The following is a 21,028-nucleotide window of genomic DNA, read 5'->3' on the forward strand; positions in this document are numbered from 1 at the left end:
TAAGCAGGTAACTGGCGGGAAACCCTCTTATGCTTCCTTGGCATCAAGGCTGCCAAAACCGAGGCCCTCGTTAAGCTTTCGCAAGGTAATATGGTTTGGAAATTGAGGGGCTCGTTAGGAAATACAGAAAGAAATGCCGGCAGTCTACAACGCCAAAGAAGGCATAGGGGAACAGTTAGACGATTTATTACCGTTAGTGACGTTACATTATTTTTTATTTTAATATTAATTACGTGAGAAAGAAAGAAAGAAAAACACGCGCCCAGAGTGGGGACCGAACCCACGCCTTTCGATTAGATCTCGAATGCCTTACCAATTCGGCTATCTGGGCGACTGTGTTCTCCTTCGCTTTCTGGGGTATTTATATTTACTACAACTGTATCTGACGCTTGAGGGTGGTAGCCAGCGCCACTCAGACTACACGGGGAGAAGGGGACCTTCTTTTTAACCCCCGGGGCGTGACGAGAAGGTCTACAGCCTGTCATAAGCGGGTAACTGGTGGGAAACCCTCTTATGCTTCCTTGGCATCAAGGCTGCCAGAACCGAGGCCCTCGTTAAGCTTTCGCAAGATAATATGGTATGGAAAATGAGGGGCTCGTTAGGAAATACAGAAAGAAATGCCGGCAGTCTACAACGCCAAAGAAGGCATAGGGGAACAGTTAGACGATTTATTACCGTTAGTGACGTTACATTATTTTTTATTTTATTAATAATTACGTAAGAAAGAAAGAAAGAAAAACACGCGCCCAGAGTGGGGACGGACCCACGCCTTTCGATTAGATCTCGAATGCCTTACCAATTCGGCTATCTGGGCGACTGTGTTCTCCTTCGCTTTCTGGGGTATTTGTATTTACTGCAACTGTATCTGACGCTTGAGGGTGGTAGCCAGCGCCACTCAGACTACACGGGGAGAAGGAGACCTTCTTTTAAACACTCGGGGCGGGACGCGAAGGTCTACAGCCTGTCATAAGCGGGTAACTGGCGGGAAACCCTCTTATGCTACCTTGGCATCAAGGCTGCCAGAACCGAGGCCCTCGTTAAGCTTTCGCAAGATAATATGGTTTGGAAAATGAGGGGCTCGTTAGGAAATACAGAAAGAAATGCCGGCAGTCTACAACGCCAAAGAAGGCGTAGGGGAACAGTTAGACGATTTATTACCGTTTGTGACGTTACATTATTTCTTATTTTATTAATAATTACGTGAGAAAGAAAGAAAGAAAAACACGCGCCCAGAATTGGGACCGAACCCACGCCTTTCCATTCGATCTCAAATGCCTTACCAATTCGGCTATCTGGGCGACTGTATTCTCCTTTGCTTTCTGGGGTATTTATATTTACTACAGCTGTATCTGACCCTTGAGAGTGGTTGCCAGCGCCACTCAGACTACACGGGGAGACGGGGACCTTCTTTTTAATCCCCGGGGCGTGACGCGAAGGTCTACAGCCTGTCATAAGCGGGTAACTGGTGGGAAACCCTCTTATGCTACCTTGGCATCAAGGCTGCCAGAACCGAGGCCCTCGTTAAGCTTTCGCAAGATAATATGGTTTGGAAAATAAGGGGCTCGTTAGGAAATACAGAAAGAAATGCTGGCAGTCTACAACACCAAAGAAGGCATAGGGGAACAGTTAGACGATTTATTACCGTTAGTGACGTTACATTATTTTTTATTTTATTATAATTACGTGAGAAAGAAAGAAAGAAAAACACTCGCCCAGAGTGGGGACCGAACCCACGCCTTTCGATTGGATCTCGAATGCCTTACCAATTCGGCTATCTGGGCGACTGTGTTATCCTTCGCTTTCTGGGGTATTTAAATATACTACAACTGTATCTGACGCTTGAGGGTGGTAGCCAGCGCCACTCAGACTACACGGGGAGAAGGGGACCTTCTTTTTAACGCCCGGGGCGTGACGCGAAGGTCTACAGCCTGTCATAAGCGGGTAACTGGCGGGAAACCCTCTTATGCTACCTTGGCATCAAGGCTGCCAGAACCGAGGCCCTCGTTAAGCTTTCGCAAGATAATATGGTTTGGAAAATGAGGGGCTCGTTAGGAAATACAGAAAGAAATTCCGGCAGTCTACAACGCCAAAGAAGGCCCAGGGGAACAGTTAGACGATTTATTACCGTTAATGACTTACATTTTCTTTTATTAATAATTACGTGAGAAAGAAAGAAAGAAAAACACACGTCGAGAGTGGGGACCGAACCCACGCCTTTCGATTAGATCTCGAATGCCTTACCAATTCGGCTATCTGGGCGACTGTGTTCTCCTTCGCATTCTGTGGTATTTATATTAACTACAACTGTATCTGACGCTTGAGGGTGGTAGCCAGCGCCACTCAGACTACACGGGGAGAAGGGGACCTTCTTTTTAACCCCCGGGGCGTGACGCGAAGGTCTACAGCCTGTCATAAGCGGGTACCTGGCGGGAAACCCTCTTATGCTACCTTGGCATCAAGGCTGCCAGAACCGAGGCCCTCGTTAAGCTTTCGCAAGATAATATGGTTTGGAAAATGATGGGCTCGTTAGGAAATACAGAAAGAAATGCCGGCAGTCTACAATGCCAAAGAAGGCATAGGGGAACAGTTAGACGATTTATTACCGTTAGTGACGTTACATTATTTTTTATTTTATTATTAATTACGTGAGAAAGAAAGAAATAAAAACACGCGCCCAGAGTGGGGACCGAACCCACGCCTATTGATTAGGTCTCGAATGCCTTACCAATTCGGCTATCTGGGCGACTGTGTGCTCCTTCGCTTTCTGTGGTATTTCTATTTACTACAACTGTATCTGACGCTTGAGAATGGTAGCCAGCGCCACTCAGACTACACGGGGAGAAGGGGACCTTCTTTTTAACCCCCGGGGCGTGACGCGAAGGTCTACAGCCTGTCATAAGCAGGTAACTGGCGGGAAACCCTCTTATGCTTCCTTGGCATCAAGGCTGCCAAAACCGAGGCCCTCGTTAAGCTTTCGCAAGGTAATATGGTTTGGAAATTGAGGGGCTCGTTAGGAAATACAGAAAGAAATGCCGGCAGTCTACAACGCCAAAGAAGGCATAGGGGAACAGTTAGACGATTTATTACCGTTAGTGACGTTACATTATTTTTTATTTTAATATTAATTACGTGAGAAAGAAAGAAAGAAAAACACGCGCCCAGAGTGGGGACCGAACCCACGCCTTTCGATTAGATCTCGAATGCCTTACCAATTCGGCTATCTGGGCGACTGTGTTCTCCTTCGCTTTCTGGGGTATTTATATTTACTACAACTGTATCTGACGCTTGAGGGTGGTAGCCAGCGCCACTCAGACTACACGGGGAGAAGGGGACCTTCTTTTTAACCCCCGGGGCGTGACGCGAAGGTCTACAGCCTGTCATAAGCGGGTAACTGGCGGGAACCCCTCTTATGCTACCTTGGCATCAAGGCTGCCAGAACCGAGGCCCTCGTTAAGCTTTCGCAAGATAATATGGTTTGGAAAATGAGGGGCTCGTTAGGAAATACAGAAAGAAATGCCGGCAGTCTACAACACCAAAGAAGGCATAGGGGAACAGTTAGACGATTTATTACCGTTAGTGACGTTACATTATTTTTTATTTTATTATTAATTACGTGAGAAAGAAAGAAAGAAAAACACGCGCCCAGAGTGGGGACCGAACCCACGCCTTTCGATTAGATCTCGAATGCCTTACCAATTGGGCTATCTGGGCGCCTGTGTTCTCCTTCGCTTTCTGGGGTATTTATATTTACTTCAACTGTATCTGACGCTTGAGGGTGGTAGCCAGCGCCACTCAGAATACACGGGGAGAAGGGGACGTTCTTTTTAACCCCCGGGGCGTGACGAGAAGGTCTACAGCCTGTCATAAGCGGGTAACTGGTGGGAAACCCTCTTATGCTTCCTTGGCATCAAGGCTGCCAGAACCGAGGCCCTCGTTAAGCTTTCGCAAGATAATATGGTATGGAAAATGAGGGGCTCGTTAGGAAATACAGAAAGAAATGCCGGCAGTCTACAACGCCAAAGAAGGCATAGGGGAACAGTTAGACGATTTATTACCGTTAGTGACGTTACATTATTTTTTATTTTATTAATAATTACGTAAGAAAGAAAGTAAGAAAAACACGCGCCCAGAGTGGGGACGGACCCACGCCTTTCGATTAGATCTCGAATGCCTTACCAATTCGGCTATCTGGGCGACTGTGTTCTCCTTCGCTTTCTGGGGTATTTGTATTTACTGCAACTGTATCTGACGCTTGAGGGTGGTAGCCAGCGCCACTCAGACTACACGGGGAGAAGGAGACCTTCTTTTAAACACTCGGGGCGGGACGCGAAGGTCTACAGCCTGTCATAAGCGGGTAACTGGCGGGAAACCCTCTTATGCTACCTTGGCATCAAGGCTGCCAGAACCGAGGCCCTCGTTAAGCTTTCGCAAGATAATATGGTTTGGAAAATGAGGGGCTCGTTAGGAAATACAGAAAGAAATGCCGGCAGTCTACAACGCCAAAGAAGGCGTAGGGGAACAGTTAGACGATTTATTACCGTTTGTGACGTTACATTATTTCTTATTTTATTAATAATTACGTGAGAAAGAAAGAAAGAAAAACACGCGCCCAGAATTGGGACCGAACCCACGCCTTTCCATTCGATCTCAAATGCCTTACCAATTCGGCTATCTGGGCGACTGTATTCTCCTTTGCTTTCTGGGGTATTTATATTTACTACAGCTGTATCTGACCCTTGAGAGTGGTTGCCAGCGCCACTCAGACTACACGGGGAGACGGGGACCTTCTTTTTAATCCCCGGGGCGTGACGCGAAGGTCTACAGCCTGTCATAAGCGGGTAACTGGTGGGAAACCCTCTTATGCTACCTTGGTATCAAGGCTGCCAGAACCGAGGCCCTCGTTAAGCTTTCGCAAGATAATATGGTTTGGAAAATAAGGGGCTCGTTAGGAAATACAGAAAGAAATGCTGGCAGTCTACAACACCAAAGAAGGCATAGGGGAACAGTTAGACGATTTATTACCGTTAGTGACGTTACATTATTTTTTATTTTATTATAATTACGTGAGAAAGAAAGAAAGAAAAACACTCGCCCAGAGTGGGGACCGAACCCACGCCTTTCGATTGGATCTCGAATGCCTTACCAATTCGGCTATCTGGGCGACTGTGTTATCCTTCGCTTTCTGGGGTATTTAAATTTACTACAACTGTATCTGACGCTTGAGGGTGGTAGCCAGCGCCACTCAGACTACACGGGGAGAAGGGGACCTTCTTTTTAACGCCCGGGGCGTGACGCGAAGGTCTACAGCCTGTCATAAGCGGGTAACTGGCGGGAAACCCTCTTATGCTACCTTGGCATCAAGGCTGCCAGAACCGAGGCCCTCGTTAAGCTTTCGCAAGATAATATGGTTTGGAAAATGAGGGGCTCGTTAGGAAATACAGAAAGAAATTCCGGCAGTCTACAACGCCAAAGAAGGCCCAGGGGAACAGTTAGACGATTTATTACCGTTAATGACTTACATTTTATTTTATTAATAATTACGTGAGAAAGAAAGAAAGAAAAACACACGTCGAGAGTGGGGACCGAACCCACGCCTTTCGATTAGATCTCGAATGCCTTACCAATTCGGCTATCTGGGCGACTGTGTTCTCCTTCGCATTCTGTGGTATTTATATTAACTACAACTGTATCTGACGCTTGAGGGTGGTAGCCAGCGCCACTCAGACTACACGGGGAGAAGGGGACCTTCTTTTTAACCCCCGGGGCGTGACGCGAAGGTCTACAGCCTGTCATAAGCGGGTACCTGGCAGGAAACCCTCTTATGCTACCTTGGCATCAAGGCTGCCAGAACCGAGGCCCTCGTTAAGCTTTCGCAAGATAATATGGTTTGGAAAATGAGGGGCTCGTTAGGAAAGACAGAAAGAAATGCCGGCAGTCTACAACGCCAAAGAAGGCACAGGGGAACAGTTAGACGATTTATTACCGTTAATGACTTACATTTTATTTTATTAATAATTACGTGAGAAAGAAAGAAAGAAAAACACACGTCGAGAGTGGGGACCGAACCCACGCCTTTCGATTAGATCTCGAATGCCTTACCAATTCGGCTATCTGGGCGACTGTGTTCTCCTTCGCTTTCTGGGGTATTTATATTTACTACAACTGTATCTGACGCTTGAGGGTGGTAGCCAGCGCCACTCAGACTACACGGGGAGAAGGGGACCTTCTTTTTAACCCCCGGGGCGTGACGCGAAGGTCTACAGCCTGTCATAAGCGGGTAACTGGCGGGAACCCCTCTTATGCTACCTTGGCATCAAGGCTGCCAGAACCTAGGCCCTCGTTAAGCTTTCGCAAGATAATATGGTTTGGAAAATGAGGGGCTCGTTAGGAAATACAGAAAGAAATGCCGGCAGTCTACAACGCCAAAGAAGGCGTAGGGGAACAGTTAGACGATTTATTACCGTTTGTGACGTTACATTATTTCTTATTTTATTAATAATTACGTGAGAAAGAAAGAAAGAAAAACACGCGCCCAGAGTTGGGACCGAACCCACGCCTTTCGATTAGACCTCGAATGCCTTACCAATTCGGCTATCTGGGCGACTGATTCTCCTTTGCTTTCTGGGGTATTTATATTTACTACAAATGTATCTGACGCTTGAGGGTGGTAGCCAGCGCCACGCAGACTACACGGGAAGAAGGGGACCTTCTTTTTAACCCCCAGGCGTGACGCGAAGGTCTACAGCCTGTCATAAGCGGGTAACTGGCGGGAAACCCTCTTATGCTACACTGGCATCAAGGCTGCCAGAACCGAGGCCCTCGTTAAGCTTTCGCAAGATAATATGGTTTGGAAAATGAGGGGCTCGTTAGGAAATACAGAAAGAAATGCCGGCAGTCTACAACACCAAAGAAGGCATAGGGGAACAGTTACACGATTTATTACTGTTAGTGACGTTACATTATTTTTTATTTTATTATTAATTACGTGAGAAAGAAAGAAAGAAAAACACGCGCCCAGAGTGGGGACCGAACCCACGCCTTTCGATTAGATCTCGAATGCCTTACCAATTGGGCTATCTGGGCGCCTGTGTTCTCCTTCGCTTTCTGGGGTATTTATATTTACTACAACTGTATCTGACGCTTGAGGGTGGTAGCCAGCGCCACTCAGACTACACGGGGAGAAGAGGACCTTCTTTTTAACCCCCGGGGCGTGACGAGAAGGTCTACAGCCTGTCATAAGCGGGTAACTGGTGGGAAACCCTCTTATGCTTCCTTGGCATCAAGGCTGCCAGAACCGAGGCCCTCGTTAAGCTTTCGCAAGATAATATGGTATGGAAAATGAGGGGCTCGTTAGTAAAGACAGAAAGAAATGCCGGCAGTCTACAACGCCAAAGAAGGCACAGGGGAACAGTTAGACGATTTATTACCGTTAATGACTTACATTTTATTTTATTAATAAATACGTGAGAAAGAAAGAAAGAAAAACACACGTCGAGAGTGGGGACCGAACCCACGCCTTTCGATTAGATCTCGAATGCCTTACCAATTCGGCTATCTGGGCGACTGTGTTCTCCTTCGCTTTCTGTGGTATTTATATTAACTACAACTGTATCTGACGGTTGAGGGTGGTAGCCAGCGCCACTCAGACTACACGGGGAGAAGGGGACCTTCTTTTTAACCCCCGGGGCGTGACGCGAAGGTCTACAGCCTGTCATAAGTGGGTACCTGGCGGGAAACCCTCTTGTGCTACCTTGGCATCAAGGCTGCCAGAACCGAGGCCCTCGTTAAGCTTTCGCAAGATAATATGGTTTGGAAAATGATGGGCTCGTTAGGAAATACAGAAAGAAATGCCGGCAGTCTACAATGCCAAAGAAGGCATAGGGGAACAGTTAGACGATTTATTACCGTTAGTGACGTTACATTATTTTTTATTTTATTATTAATTACGTGAGAAAGAAAGAAATAAAAACACGCGCCCAGAGTGGGGACCGAACCCACGCCTTTTGATTAGGTCTCGAATGCCTTACCAATTCGGCTATCTGGGCGACTGTGTGCTCCTTCGCTTTCTGGGGTATTTCTATTTACTACAACTGTATCTGACGCTTGAGAATGGTAGCCAGCGCCACTCAGACTACACGGGAAGAAGGGGACCTTCTTTTTAACCCCCAGGCGTGACGCGAAGGTCTACAGCCTGTCATAAGCGGGTAACTGGCGGGAAACCCTCTTATGCTACACTGGCATCAAGGCTGCCAGAACCGAGGCCCTCGTTAAGCTTTCGCAAGATAATATGGTTTGGAAAATGAGGGGCTCGTTAGGAAATACAGAAAGAAATGCCGGCAGTCTACAACGCCAAAGAAGGCATAGGGGAACAGTTAGACGATTTATTACCGTTAGTGACGTTACATTATTTTTTATTTTATTATTAATTACGTGAGAAAGAAAGAAAGAAAAACACGCGCCCAGAGTGGGGACCGAAACCACGCCTTTCGATTAGATCTCGAATGCCTTACCAATTGGGCTATCTGGGCGGCTGTGGTCTCCTTCGCTTTCTGGGGTATTTATATTTACTTCAACTGTATCTGACGCTTGAGGGTGGTAGCCAGCGCCACTCAGACTACACGGGGAGAAGGGGACCTTCTTTTTACCCCCGGGGCGTGACGAGAAGGTCTACAGCCTGTCATAAGCGGGTAACTGGTGGGAAACCCTCTTATGCTTCCTTGGCATCAAGGCTGCCAGAACCGAGGCCCTCGTTAAGCTTTCGCAAGATAATATGGTTTGGAAAATGAGGGGCTCGTTAGGAAATACAGAAAGAAATGCCGGCAGTCTACAACACCAAAGAAGGCATAGGGGAACAGTTAGACGATTTATTACCGTTAGTGACGTTACATTATTTTTTATTTTATTATTAATTACGTGAGAAAGAAAGAAAGAAAAACACGCGCCCAGAGTGGGGACCAAACCCACGCCTTTCGATTAGATCTCGAATGCCTTACCAATTGGGCTATCTGGGCGCCTGTGTTCTCCTTCGCTTTCTGGGGTATTTATATTTACTACAACTGTATCTGACGCTTGAGGATGGTAGCCAGCGCCACTCAGACTACACGGGGAGAAGGGGACCTTCTTTTTAACCCCCGGGGCGTGACGAGAAGGTCTACAGCCTGTCATAAGCGGGTAACTGGTGGGAAACCCTCTTATGCTTCCTTAGCATCAAGGCTGCCAGAACCGAGGCCCTCGTTAAGCTTTCGCAAGATAATATGGTATGGAAAATGAGGGGCTCGTTAGGAAATACAGAAAGAAATGCCGGCAGTCTACAACGCCAAAGAAGGCATAGGGGAACAGTTAGACGATTTATTACCGTTAGTGACGTTACATTATTTTTTATTTTATTATTAATTACGTAAGAAAGAAAGAAAGAAAAACACGCGCCCAGAGTGGGGACGGACCCACGCCTTTCGATTAGATCTCGAATGCCTTACCAATTCGGCTATCTGGGCGACTGTGTTCTCCTTCGCTTTCTGGGGTATTTGTATATACTGCAACTGTATCTGACGCTTGAGGGTGGTAGCCAGCGCCACTCAGACTACACGGGGAGAAGGAGACCTTCTTTTAAACACTCGGGGCGGGACGCGAAGGTCTACAGCCTGTCATAAGCGGGTAACTGGCGGGAAACCCTCTTATGCTACCTTGGCATCAAGGCTGCCAGAACCGAGGCCCTCGTTAAGCTTTCGCAAGATAATATGGTTTGGAAAATGAGGGGCTCGTTAGGAAATACAGAAAGAAATGCCGGCAGTCTACAACGCCAAAGAAGGCGTAGGGGAACAGTTAGACGATTTATTACCGTTAGTGACGTTACATTATTTTTATTTTATTATTAATTACGTGAGAAAGAAACAAAGAAAAACACGCGCCCAGAGTGGGGACCGAACCCACGCCTTTCGATTAGATCTCGAATGCCTTACCAATTGGGCTATCTGGGCGACTGTGTTCTCCTTCGCTTTCTGGGGTATTTAAATTTACTACAAATGTATCTGACGCTTGAGGGTGGTAGCCAGCGCCACTCAGACTACACGGGGTGAAGGGGACCTTCTTTTTAACCCCCGGGGCGTGACGCGAAGGTCTACAGCCTGTCATAAGCGGGTAACTGGTGGGAAACCCTCTTATGCTTCCTTGGCATCAAGGCTGCCAGAACCGAGGGCCTAGTTAAGCTTTCGCAAGATAATATGGTTTGGAAAATGACGGGCTCGTTAGAAATACAAAAAGAAATGCCGGCAGTCTACAACGCCAAAGAAGGCATAGGGGAACAGTTAGACGATTTATTACGGTTAGTGACGTTACATTATTTTTTATTTTATTATTAATTACGTGAGAAAGAAAGAAAGAAAAACACGCGCCCAGAGTGGGGACGGACCCACGCCTTTCGATTAGACCTCGAATGCCTTACCAATTCGGCTATCTGGGCGACTGTGTTCTCCTTCGCTTTCTGGGGTATTTGTATTTACTGCAACTGTATCTGACGCTTGAGGGTGGTAGCCAGCGCCACTCAGACTACACGGGGAGAAGGAGACCTTCTTTTAAACACCCGGGGCGGGACGCGAAGGTCTACAGCCTGTCATAAGCGGGTAACTGGCGGGAAACCCTCTTATGCTACCTTGGCATCAAGGCTGCGAGAACCGAGGTCCTCGTTAAGCTTTCGCAAGATAATATGGTTTGGAAAATGAGGGGCTCGTTAGGAAAGACAGAAAGAAATGCCGGCAGTCTACAACGCCAAAGAAGGCATAGGAGAACAGTTAGACGATTTATTACCATTAGTGACGTTACATTATTTTTATTTTAATATTAATTACGTGAGAAAAAAAGAAAGAAAAACACGCGCCCAGAGTGGCGACCGAACCCACGCCTTTCCATTAGATGTCGAATGCCTTACCAATTCGGCTATCAGGGCGACTGTGTTCTCCTTCGCTTTCTGGGGTATTTATATTTACTACAACTGTATCTGACGCTTGAGGGTGGTAGCCAGCGCCACTCAGACTACACAGGGAGAAGGAGACCTTCTTTTAAACACCCGGGGCGGGACGCGAAGGTCTACAGCCTGTCATAAGCGGGTAACTGGCGGGAAACCCTCTTATGCTACCTTGGCATCAAGGCTGCCAGAACCGAGGCCCTCGTTAAGCTTTCGGAAGAGAATATGGTTTGGAAAATGAGGTGCTTGTTAGGAAATACAGAAAGAAATTTCGGCAGTCTACAACGCCAAAGAAGGCATAGGGGAACAGTTAGACGATTTTTTACCGTTAGTGACGGTACATTATTTTTTATTTTATTATTAATTACGTGAGAAAAAAAGAAAGAAAAACACGCGCCCAGAGTGGGACCGAACCCACGCCTTTCGATTAGATCTCGAATGCCTTACCAATTCGGCTATCTGGGCGACTGTGTTCTCCTTCGCTTTCTGGGGTATTTATATTTACTACAACTGTATCTGACGCTTGAGAGTGGTAGCCAGCGCCACTCAGACTACACGGGGAGAAGGGGACCTTCTTTTTAACCCCCGGGGCGTGACGCGAAAGTCTACAGCCTGTCATAAGCGGGTAACTGGCGGGAAACCCTCTTATGCTACCTTGGCATCAAGGCTGCCAGAACCGAGGCCCTCGTTAACTTTCGCAAGATAATATGGTTTGGAAAATGAGGGGCTCGTTAGGAAATACAGAAAGAAATACCGGCAGTCTACAACGCCAAAGAAGGCATAGGGGAACCGATAGACGATTTATTAGCATTAGTGACGTTACATAATTTTTATTTTATTAATTATTACGTGAGAAAGAAAGAAAGAAAAACACGCGCCCAGAGTGGGGACCGAACCCACGCCTTTTGATTAGGTCTCGAATGCCTTACCAATTGGGCTATCTGGGCGACTGTGTTCTCCTTCGCTTTCTGGGGTATTTATATTTACTACAAATGTATCTGACGCTTGAGGGTGGTAGCCAGCGCCACTCAGACTACACGGGGTGAAGGGGACCTTCTTTTTAACCCCCGGGGCGTGACGCGAAGGTCTACAGCCTGTCATAAGCGGGTAACTGGTGGGAAACCCTCTTATGCTTCCTTGGCATCAAGGCTGCCAGAACCGAGGGCCTCGTTAAGCTTTCGCAAGATAATATGGTTTGGAAAATGACGGGCTCGTTAAAAATACAAAAAGAAATGCCGGCAGTCTACAACGCCAAAGAAGGCATAGGGGAACAGTTAGACGATTTATTACCGTTAGTGACGTTACATTATTTTTTATTTTATTATTAATTACGTGAGAAAGAAAGAAAGAAAAACACGCGCCCAGAGTGGGGACGGACCCACGCCTTTCGATTAGATCTCGAATGCCTTACCAATTCGGCTATCTGGGCGACTGTGTTCTCCTTCGCTTTCTGGGGTATTTGTATTTACTGCAACTGTATCTGACGCTTGAGGGTGGTAGCCAGCGCCACTCAGACTACACGGGGAGAAGGAGACCTTCTTTTAAACACCCGGGGCGGGACGCGAAGGTCTACAGCCTGTCATAAGCGGGTAACTGGCGGGAAACCCTCTTATGCTACCTTGGCATCAAGGCTGCCAGAACCGAGGTCCTCGTTAAGCTTTCGCAAGATAATATGGTTTGGAAAATGAGGGGCTCGTTAGGAAAGACAGAAAGAAATGCCGGCAGTCTACAACGCCAAAGAAGGCATAGGAGAACAGTTAGACGATTTATTACCATTAGTGACGTTACATTATTTTTATTTTATATTAATTACGTGAGAAAAAAAGAAAGAAAAACACGCGCCCAGAGTGGCGACCGAACCCACGCCTTTCCATTAGATGTCGAATGCCTTACCAATTCGGCTATCAGGGCGACTGTGTTCTCCTTCGCTTTCTGGGGTATTTATATTTACTACAACTGTATCTGACGCTTGAGGGTGGTAGCCAGCGCCACTCAGACTACACAGGGAGAAGGAGACCTTCTTTTAAACACCCGGGGCGGGACGCGAAGGTCTACAGCCTGTCATAAGCGGGTAACTGGCGGGAAACCCTCTTATGCTACCTTGGCATCAAGGCTGCCAGAACCGAGGCCCTCGTTAAGCTTTCGGAAGAGAATATGGTTTGGAAAATGAGGTGCTTGTTAGGAAATACAGAAAGAAATGTCGGCAGTCTACAACGCCAAAGAAGGCATAGGGGAACAGTTAGACGATTTTTTACCGTTAGTGACGGTACATTATTTTTTATTTTATTATTAATTACGTGAGAAAAAAAGAAAGAAAAACACGCGCCCAGAGTGGGACCGAACCCACGCCTTTCGATTAGATCTCGAATGCCTTACCAATTCGGCTATCTGGGCGACTGTGTTCTCCTTCGCTTTCTGGGGTATTTATATTTACTACAACTGTATCTGACGCTTGAGAGTGGTAGCCAGCGCCACTCAGACTACACGGGGAGAAGGGGACCTTCTTTTTAACCCCCGGGGCGTGACGCGAAAGTCTACAGCCTGTAATAAGCGGGTAACTGGCGGGAAACCCTCTTATGCTACCTTGGCATCAAGGCTGCCAGAACCGAGGCCCTCGTTAAGCTTTCGCAAGGTAATATGGTTTGGAAATTGAGGGGCTCGTTAGGAAATACAGAAAGAAATGCCGGCAGTCTACAACGCCAAAGAAGGCATAGGGGAACAGTTAGAAGATTTATTACCGTTAGTGACGTTACATTATTTTTTATTTTAATATTAATTACGTGAGAAAGAAAGAAAGAAAAACACGCGCCCAGAGTGGGGACCGAACCCACGCCTTTCGATTAGATCTCGAATGCCTTACCAATTCGGCTATCTGGGCGACTGTGTTCTCCTTCGCTTTCTGGGGTATTTATATTTACTACAACTGTATCTGACGCTTGAGGGTGGTAGCCAGCGCCACTCAGACTACACGGGGAGAAGGGGACCTTCTTTTTAACCCCCGGGGCGTGACGCGAAGGTCTACAGCCTGTCATAAGCGGGTAACTGGCGGGAACCCCTCTTATGCTACCTTGGCATCAAGGCTGCCAGAACCGAGGCCCTCATTAAGCTTTCACAAGATAATATGGTTTGGAAAATGAGGGGCTCGTTAGGAAATACAGAAAGAAATGTCGGCAGTCTACAACGCCAAAGAAGGCGTAGGGGAACAGTTAGACGATTTATTACCGTTTGTGACGTTACATTATTTCTTATTTTATTAATAATTACGTGAGAAAGAAAGAAAGAAAAACACGCGCCCAGAGATGGGACCGAACCCACGCCTTTCGATTAGATCTCGAATGCCTTACCAATTCGGCTATCTGGGCGCCTGTGTTCTCCTTCGCTTTCTGGGGTATTTATATTTACTACAACTGTATCTGACGCTTGAGGATGGTAGCCAGCGCCACTCAGACTACACGGGGAGAAGGGGACCTTCTTTTTAACCCCCGGGGCGTGACGAGAAGGTCTACAGCCTGTCATAAGCGGGTAACTGGTGGGAAACCCTCTTATGCTTCCTTAGCATCAAGGCTGCCAGAACCGAGGCCCTCGTTAAGCTTTCGCAAGATAATATGGTATGGAAAATGAGGGGCTCGTTAGGAAATACAGAAAGAAATGCCGGCAGTCTACAACGCCAAAGAAGGCATAGGGGAACAGTTAGACGATTTATTACCGTTAGTGACGTTACATTATTTTTTATTTTATTATTAATTACGTAAGAAAGAAAGAAAGAAAAACACGCGCCCAGAGTGGGGACGGACCCACGCCTTTCGATTAGATCTCGAATGCCTTACCAATTCGGCTATCTGGGCGACTGTGTTCTCCTTCGCTTTCTGGGGTATTTGTATATACTGCAACTGTATCTGACGCTTGAGGGTGGTAGCCAGCGCCACTCAGACTACACGGGGAGAAGGAGACCTTCTTTTAAACACTCGGGGCGGGACGCGAAGGTCTACAGCCTGTCATAAGCGGGTAACTGGCGGGAAACCCTCTTATGCTACCTTGGCATCAAGGCTGCCAGAACCGAGGCCCTCGTTAAGCTTTCGCAAGATAATATGGTTTGGAAAATGAGGGGCTCGTTAGGAAATACAGAAAGAAATGCCGGCAGTCTACAACGCCAAAGAAGGCGTAGGGGAACAGTTAGACGATTTATTACCGTTAGTGACGTTACATTATTTTTATTTTATTATTAATTACGTGAGAAAGAAACAAAGAAAAACACGCGCCCAGAGTGGGGACCGAACCCACGCCTTTCGATTAGATCTCGAATGCCTTACCAATTGGGCTATCTGGGCGACTGTGTTCTCCTTCGCTTTCTGGGGTATTTAAATTTACTACAAATGTATCTGACGCTTGAGGGTGGTAGCCAGCGCCACTCAGACTACACGGGGTGAAGGGGACCTTCTTTTTAACCCCCGGGGCGTGACGCGAAGGTCTACAGCCTGTCATAAGCGGGTAACTGGTGGGAAACCCTCTTATGCTTCCTTGGCATCAAGGCTGCCAGAACCGAGGGCCTAGTTAAGCTTTCGCAAGATAATATGGTTTGGAAAATGACGGGCTCGTTAGAAATACAAAAAGAAATGCCGGCAGTCTACAACGCCAAAGAAGGCATAGGGGAACAGTTAGACGATTTATTACGGTTAGTGACGTTACATTATTTTTTATTTTATTATTAATTACGTGAGAAAGAAAGAAAGAAAAACACGCGCCCAGAGTGGGGACGGACCCACGCCTTTCGATTAGACCTCGAATGCCTTACCAATTCGGCTATCTGGGCGACTGTGTTCTCCTTCGCTTTCTGGGGTATTTGTATTTACTGCAACTGTATCTGACGCTTGAGGGTGGTAGCCAGCGCCACTCAGACTACACGGGGAGAAGGAGACCTTCTTTTAAACACCCGGGGCGGGACGCGAAGGTCTACAGCCTGTCATAAGCGGGTAACTGGCGGGAAACCCTCTTATGCTACCTTGGCATCAAGGCTGCGAGAACCGAGGTCCTCGTTAAGCTTTCGCAAGATAATATGGTTTGGAAAATGAGGGGCTCGTTAGGAAAGACAGAAAGAAATGCCGGCAGTCTACAACGCCAAAGAAGGCATAGGAGAACAGTTAGACGATTTATTACCATTAGTGACGTTACATTATTTTTATTTTAATATTAATTACGTGAGAAAAAAAGAAAGAAAAACACGCGCCCAGAGTGGCGACCGAACCCACGCCTTTCCATTAGATGTCGAATGCCTTACCAATTCGGCTATCAGGGCGACTGTGTTCTCCTTCGCTTTCTGGGGTATTTATATTTACTACAACTGTATCTGACGCTTGAGGGTGGTAGCCAGCGCCACTCAGACTACACAGGGAGAAGGAGACCTTCTTTTAAACACCCGGGGCGGGACGCGAAGGTCTACAGCCTGTCATAAGCGGGTAACTGGCGGGAAACCCTCTTATGCTACCTTGGCATCAAGGCTGCCAGAACCGAGGCCCTCGTTAAGCTTTCGGAAGAGAATATGGTTTGGAAAATGAGGTGCTTGTTAGGAAATACAGAAAGAAATTTCGGCAGTCTACAACGCCAAAGAAGGCATAGGGGAACAGTTAGACGATTTTTTACCGTTAGTGACGGTACATTATTTTTTATTTTATTATTAATTACGTGAGAAAAAAAGAAAGAAAAACACGCGCCCAGAGTGGGACCGAACCCACGCCTTTCGATTAGATCTCGAATGCCTTACCAATTCGGCTATCTGGGCGACTGTGTTCTCCTTCGCTTTCTGGGGTATTTATATTTACTACAACTGTATCTGACGCTTGAGAGTGGTAGCCAGCGCCACTCAGACTACACGGGGAGAAGGGGACCTTCTTTTTAACCCCCGGGGCGTGACGCGAAAGTCTACAGCCTGTCATAAGCGGGTAACTGGCGGGAAACCCTCTTATGCTACCTTGGCATCAAGGCTGCCAGAACCGAGGCCCTCGTTAACTTTCGCAAGATAATATGGTTTGGAAAATGAGGGGCTCGTTAGGAAATACAGAAAGAAATACCGGCAGTCTACAACGCCAAAGAAGGCATAGGGGAACCGATAGACGATTTATTAGCATTAGTGACGTTACATAATTTTTATTTTATTAATTATTACGTGAGAAAGAAAGAAAGAAAAACACGCGCCCAGAGTGGGGACCGAACCCACGCCTTTTGATTAGGTCTCGAATGCCTTACCAATTGGGCTATCTGGGCGACTGTGTTCTCCTTCGCTTTCTGGGGTATTTATATTTACTACAAATGTATCTGACGCTTGAGGGTGGTAGCCAGCGCCACTCAGACTACACGGGGTGAAGGGGACCTTCTTTTTAACCCCCGGGGCGTGACGCGAAGGTCTACAGCCTGTCATAAGCGGGTAACTGGTGGGAAACCCTCTTATGCTTCCTTGGCATCAAGGCTGCCAGAACCGAGGGCCTCGTTAAGCTTTCGCAAGATAATATGGTTTGGAAAATGACGGGCTCGTTAAAAATACAAAAAGAAATGCCGGCAGTCTACAACGCCAAAGAAGGCATAGGGGAACAGTTAGACGATTTATTACCGTTAGTGACGTTACATTATTTTTTATTTTATTATTAATTACGTGAGAAAGAAAGAAAGAAAAACACGCGCCCAGAGTGGGGACGGACCCACGCCTTTCGATTAGATCTCGAATGCCTTACCAATTCGGCTATCTGGGCGACTGTGTTCTCCTTCGCTTTCTGGGGTATTTGTATTTACTGCAACTGTATCTGACGCTTGAGGGTGGTAGCCAGCGCCACTCAGACTACACGGGGAGAAGGAGACCTTCTTTTAAACACCCGGGGCGGGACGCGAAGGTCTACAGCCTGTCATAAGCGGGTAACTGGCGGGAAACCCTCTTATGCTACCTTGGCATCAAGGCTGCCAGAACCGAGGTCCTCGTTAAGCTTTCGCAAGATAATATGGTTTGGAAAATGAGGGGCTCGTTAGGAAAGACAGAAAGAAATGCCGGCAGTCTACAACGCCAAAGAAGGCATAGGAGAACAGTTAGACGATTTATTACCATTAGTGACGTTACATTATTTTTATTTTATATTAATTACGTGAGAAAAAAAGAAAGAAAAACACGCGCCCAGAGTGGCGACCGAACCCACGCCTTTCCATTAGATGTCGAATGCCTTACCAATTCGGCTATCAGGGCGACTGTGTTCTCCTTCGCTTTCTGGGGTATTTATATTTACTACAACTGTATCTGACGCTTGAGGGTGGTAGCCAGCGCCACTCAGACTACACAGGGAGAAGGAGACCTTCTTTTAAACACCCGGGGCGGGACGCGAAGGTCTACAGCCTGTCATAAGCGGGTAACTGGCGGGAAACCCTCTTATGCTACCTTGGCATCAAGGCTGCCAGAACCGAGGCCCTCGTTAAGCTTTCGGAAGAGAATATGGTTTGGAAAATGAGGTGCTTGTTAGGAAATACAGAAAGAAATGTCGGCAGTCTACAACGCCAAAGAAGGCATAGGGGAACAGTTAGACGATTTTTTACCGTTAGTGACGGTACATTATTTTTTATTTTATTATTAATTACGTGAGAAAAAAAGAAAGAAAAACACGCGCCCAGAGTGGGACCGAACCCACGCCTTTCGATTAGATCTCGAATGCCTTACCAATTCGGCTATCTGGGCGACTGTGTTCTCCTTCGCTTTCTGGGGTATTTATATTTACTACAACTGTATCTGACGCTTGAGAGTGGTAGCCAGCGCCACTCAGACTACACGGGGAGAAGGGGACCTTCTTTTTAACCCCCGGGGCGTGACGCGAAAGTCTACAGCCTGTAATAAGCGGGTAACTGGCGGGAAACCCTCTTATGCTACCTTGGCATCAAGGCTGCCAGAACCGAGGCCCTCGTTAAGCTTTCGCAAGGTAATATGGTTTGGAAATTGAGGGGCTCGTTAGGAAATACAGAAAGAAATGCCGGCAGTCTACAACGCCAAAGAAGGCATAGGGGAACAGTTAGAAGATTTATTACCGTTAGTGACGTTACATTATTTTTTATTTTAATATTAATTACGTGAGAAAGAAAGAAAGAAAAACACGCGCCCAGAGTGGGGACCGAACCCACGCCTTTCGATTAGATCTCGAATGCCTTACCAATTCGGCTATCTGGGCGACTGTGTTCTCCTTCGCTTTCTGGGGTATTTATATTTACTACAACTGTATCTGACGCTTGAGGGTGGTAGCCAGCGCCACTCAGACTACACGGGGAGAAGGGGACCTTCTTTTTAACCCCCGGGGCGTGACGCGAAGGTCTACAGCCTGTCATAAGCGGGTAACTGGCGGGAACCCCTCTTATGCTACCTTGGCATCAAGGCTGCCAGAACCGAGGCCCTCATTAAGCTTTCACAAGATAATATGGTTTGGAAAATGAGGGGCTCGTTAGGAAATACAGAAAGAAATGTCGGCAGTCTACAACGCCAAAGAAGGCGTAGGGGAACAGTTAGACGATTTATTACCGTTTGTGACGTTACATTATTTCTTATTTTATTAATAATTACGTGAGAAAGAAAGAAAGAAAAACACGCGCCCAGAGATGGGACCGAACCCACGCCTTTCGATTAGATCTCGAATGCCTTACCAATTCGGCTATCTGGGCGACTGTATTCTCCTTTGCTTTCTGGGGTATTTATATTTACTACAAATGTATCTGACGCTTGAGGGTGGTAGCCAGCGCCACGCAGACTACACGGGAAGAAGGGAACCTTCTTTTTAACCCCCAGGCGTGACGCGAAGGTCTACAGCCTGTCATAAGCGGGTAACTGGCGGGAAACCCTCTTATGCTACATTGGCATCAAGGCTGCCAGAACCGAGGCCCTCGTTAGGCTTTCGCAATATAATATGGTTTGGAAAATGAGGGGCTCGTTAGGAAATACAGAAAGAAATGCCTGCCGTCTACAACGCCAAAGAAGGCATAGGGGAACAGTTAGACGATTTATTACCGTTAGTGACGTTACATTATTTTTTATTTTATTATAATTACGTGAGAAAGAAAGAAAGAAAAACACGCGCCCAGAGTGGGGACCGAACCCACGCCTTTCGATTAGATCTCGAATGCCTTACCAATTGGGCTATCTGGGCGACTGTGTTCTCCTTCGCTTTCAGGGGTATTTATATTTACTACAACTGTATCTGACGCTTGAGGGTGGTAGCCAGCGCCACTCAGACTTCACGGGGAGAAGGGGACCTTCTTTTTACCCCCGGGGCGTGACGAGAAGGTCTACAGCCTGTCATAAGCGGGTAACTGGTGGGAAACCCTCTTATGCTTCCGTGGCATCAAGGCTGCCAGAACCGAGGCCCTCGTTAAGCTTTCGCAAGGTAATATGGTTTGGAAATTGAGGGGCTCGTTAGGAAATACAGAAAGAAATGCCGGCAGTCTACAACACCAAAGAAGGCATAGGGGAACAGTTAGACGATTTATTACCATTAGTGACGTTACATTATTTTTTATTTTATTATTAATTACGTGAGAAAGAAAGAAAGAAAAACACGCGCCCAGAGTGGGGACCGAACCCACACCTTTCGATTAGAACTCGAATGCCTTACCAATTGGGCTATCTGGGCGCCTGTGTTCTCCTTCGCTTTCTGGGGTATTTATATTTACTACAACTGTATCTGACGCTTGAGGGTGGTAGCCAGCGCAACTCAGACTACACGGGGAGAAGGGGACCTTCTTTTTAACCCCCGGGGCGTGACGAGAAGGTCTACAGCCTGTCATAAGCGGGTAACTGGTGGGAAACCCTCTTATGCTTCCTTGGCATCAAGGCTGCCAGAACCGAGGCCCTCGTTAAGCTTTCGCAAGATAATATGGTTTGGAAAATGAGGGGCTCGTTAGGAAATACAGAAAGAAATGCCGGCAGTCTACAACGCCAAAGAAGGCGTAGGGGAACCGTTAGACGATTTATTACCGTTTGTGACGTTACATTATTTCTTATTTTATTAATAATTAGGTGAGAAAGAAAGAAAGAAAAACACGCGCCCAGAGTTGGGACCG

At 47.0% G+C, this 21,028-nt stretch overlaps 6 non-coding genes across 6 annotated transcripts; all 6 read right to left on the reverse strand.

Moving 5' to 3' along the window:
• Positions 1-1,709: 1,709 nt before the first annotated feature.
• Trnag-ucc (transfer RNA glycine (anticodon UCC)) lies at positions 1,710-1,781 on the reverse strand. The gene has a single exon. It is a non-coding gene; the product is annotated as a tRNA-Gly (tRNA).
• A 3,308-nt stretch (positions 1,782-5,089) lies between these two features.
• Positions 5,090-5,161, reverse strand: Trnag-ucc (transfer RNA glycine (anticodon UCC)). The gene has a single exon. It is a non-coding gene; the product is annotated as a tRNA-Gly (tRNA).
• Positions 5,162-7,973: 2,812 nt separating this feature from the next.
• Positions 7,974-8,045, reverse strand: Trnar-ccu (transfer RNA arginine (anticodon CCU)). Its single transcript has one exon. It is a non-coding gene; the product is annotated as a tRNA-Arg (tRNA).
• Positions 8,046-11,835: 3,790 nt separating this feature from the next.
• Trnar-ccu (transfer RNA arginine (anticodon CCU)) lies at positions 11,836-11,907 on the reverse strand. The gene has a single exon. It is a non-coding gene; the product is annotated as a tRNA-Arg (tRNA).
• A 5,239-nt stretch (positions 11,908-17,146) lies between these two features.
• On the reverse strand, positions 17,147-17,218 carry Trnar-ccu (transfer RNA arginine (anticodon CCU)). The gene has a single exon. It is a non-coding gene; the product is annotated as a tRNA-Arg (tRNA).
• A 3,308-nt stretch (positions 17,219-20,526) lies between these two features.
• Trnar-ucu (transfer RNA arginine (anticodon UCU)) lies at positions 20,527-20,598 on the reverse strand. The gene has a single exon. It is a non-coding gene; the product is annotated as a tRNA-Arg (tRNA).
• Positions 20,599-21,028: the final 430 nt, after the last annotated feature.

The sequence above is a fragment of the Haemaphysalis longicornis genome, unplaced genomic scaffold (genome assembly GCF_048455015.1).
Source record: "Haemaphysalis longicornis isolate Haplotype H1 unplaced genomic scaffold, Haemaphysalis longicornis Haplotype H1 scaffold_2, whole genome shotgun sequence".
Lineage (NCBI taxonomy): Eukaryota > Metazoa > Arthropoda > Arachnida > Ixodida > Ixodidae > Haemaphysalis > Haemaphysalis longicornis.